At 49.9% G+C, this 2,608-nt stretch overlaps 1 long non-coding RNA gene across 1 annotated transcript in view; it reads right to left on the bottom strand.

The window, feature by feature from the left end:
* The window catches only part of LOC114070895, a 20,565-nt gene extending 20,087 nt beyond the window's left edge, over window positions 1-478 (bottom strand). The window contains exon 1 of the long non-coding RNA XR_003573976.1: window positions 467-478. This is a non-coding gene — a long non-coding RNA (uncharacterized LOC114070895). The remainder of the gene's footprint in view (window positions 1-466) is intronic.
* Window positions 479-2,608: the final 2,130 nt, after the last annotated feature.

Here is a 2,608-nt window from a genome sequence, read left to right as displayed (position 1 = left end):
GATCCAGCTCCAAATGTTCCAGACACCCTCCTGTTATCACTGGGCACTTCCATGAGAGGATAACAGTCAGTTTAAAGAGAGAAAAAGGCTCTTGGCCTGAGCTGACCCAGGCTCTGTGTCCTCTGGACAGGGTGTTCCCTCTGTATCCCACGGGAATGATCTGGCTGGGATAGCAACAATCCCTCGGCTTGGGGAGGATTTATCCTGGATTAATTCACAGCAGCACCACAACTCTATTAATTTATGGGAGAGGAAAGCAAACCAATCATTGGATATGGATTAATAAGGAAAAGAAAATGAGGAAAAAGAAAACCTGCCAGGAAAAGAGGAAATGAAAGGGAAATATCACCTGGACAGAGCTGGGGAATAAACAAAGTGAAAACCAACAAAACCCACTGGTGATGGGGGTAAAATGACAGATAGTGGGGAAAACCAGCCAAAAAAAAGTTGGAGAGGGATTTTTGACAAGGATATGGAGTGACAGGACCCGGGGGGAATGACTTCCCACTGCCAGGAGAAGGGTTAGCTGGGATATTGGGAAGGTGTGCAATCCCAGAATGGTTTGGGTTGGAAGAGACCTTAAATCCAGTTCCACAGGGACACCTCCCACTGTCCCAGGTTGTTCCAGCCTGACCTTGGACACTCCCAGGGATGGAGCAGCCACAGCTTCTTTGGGCAACCTCTGGCAGAGCCTCCCCACCCTCACAGCCAGGAATTCCTTCCCAATATCCCATCTAACAGTGGGAAGCCATTCCCTGTGTCCTGCCCCTCAATCCCTTGTCCCCAGTCCCTCTCCAGCTCTCCTGGAGCCCCTTTAGGCCCTGCAAGGGGCTCTCAGGTCTCCCTGGAGCCTTCTCTTCTCCAGGGGAACCCCCCCAGCTCTCCCAGCCTGTCCCAGTACAGATTTCATGGAATTCCTTCCCGGAGCGTGTCACTGCAGCTGGAAAACCCCACGTTCATCCCTCACATCCAGGACACCAATCAGCAGGGAATACATCCATGATAGAAGGAATTAGGGGATTTCATATCCAAGAGCTCCAACCCAAATCCCAGAGCTCTTGGTGGGAATCAACATTGTCTTGGAAGGGACCTCCAAGATCCCCCCAGTTCCATGGGTAGGGCCACCTTCCACTATCCCAGGTCGCTTCAAGCCCCATCCAACCCGGCCTTGGCCACTCCTGCCGTGGGGAGCACAAGGATCCAGGTGGTCCATGAGCTCCAGGCTGGGAATTTTTAGGCTCTCAGCTCGTCCCACCCTCGCCAGACAGATGTTTGTAACAACCCAGGAGGGGAAGGGAGGGAACGTCAGAGGAACAGGGGGAGGGTTTCCAGCTTGGGAATCATCTCTTGGAATGAGATCTGCCACACAGAACCTCTGGAACTCAGGCACCTGTTTTACTGCAGTGGGATCAAATCAGTGCCCATTCGTTTTCCGTGGCAGCAAAACCCTGCCTGGAGCAGCATTTCAGTGGCATTTTGAGGTCAAATCCCAACATCCTGATTGTTCCACAAGTGTTTTGCCTCCTGGGCATCTTTTTGCAGGTCTGTTTTATTTATTTATTTATTTATTTACTTACTTACTTATTATTTTTAAACCAGCACAGAGTGTCCAGCCTGGAGAACAGACCTGAGAGCCCCTTCCAGAGCCTAAAAGGGCTCCAGGAAAGCTGGAGAGGGATTTTGGGTAAGGGATGGAGTGACAGGACAAGCCAAGTGAGAGTTAAGATTGAGGATTTTTCCCAGGACTTTTGGGAAGAGGCGCTGCAATCACTGCCAGAGCAATCAGCTGGATCTCAGGTGCTGCAGGAGATGCTTTCAAATTGTCTCATTTCCATAGGGAAGAAGGTCAGGAGGGATTAAGGAAGTAAATACATCACCTGATTAGGAGTTCAGGGCGTCCCAAGGACTCAGGCAGTGAATATTCAAGCAGGTCTTTGCTTCCCAAAGGTTTAGGCAGTGAAATGGCACATGTAAGAAGTGATCTGGGCAAAAAACTGGAGATCCCACCTTGTTCCCAGAGTGCAAATAAACATTTTAGTTTCCCAACTGCCTTTTCCATTGTAATTTCCTTATTTACCTTGGGAAAACAAAGGTGGAAGAAGAAAGGGAAGATCCACAGGCAAACTGTGACCTCCCAGGTCACCACTCTCTGGGTGGGTTTTTCTAGAAGCTGAGGGCACTTCCTAATTATTCCTCTTAATTTGGGCAGCATCTGATGCCAGAATATCCCCCTGCACTGCTTTAACCACCTGAGAGGTGTCCCTGCCCCGTGGGATGACCTTTAAAGGTCACTTCCAACCCCAGCTATTCCATGACTACAATTCTCAGCTGCTCCTCTCCAATATCCCAGTAAACAAGTAGGTTTTTAATCTCCCCACTAATTGCCCATTCTTGGAAAACAAAGCACTGTCCTGTTCAGCATCCCGAGGCACCTGGGCTGTGAATGGGAATGTTTTTGGGACGAGCCTCCTTTCCTGTCTCTGCCAGGTGACTCATCCCGCTGAATTTGGGAGGATGTGGAAATCCATTGAAAAAAGCAGCAGCAGCAGCAGCTGCAAAAGCTTTGTGTCCACAGATCCTGTAAACTTTGGGGGGGGGGGGGGGGAAA

The sequence above is a fragment of the Empidonax traillii genome, unplaced genomic scaffold (genome assembly GCF_003031625.1).
Source record: "Empidonax traillii isolate 1590-97213 ecotype Southwest subspecies unplaced genomic scaffold, ASM303162v1 scaffold1736:size66746, whole genome shotgun sequence".
Lineage (NCBI taxonomy): Eukaryota > Metazoa > Chordata > Aves > Passeriformes > Tyrannidae > Empidonax > Empidonax traillii.
Note: the sequence above shows the minus strand (reverse complement) of the source record. Positions and strands in the feature narration are given on the sequence as shown.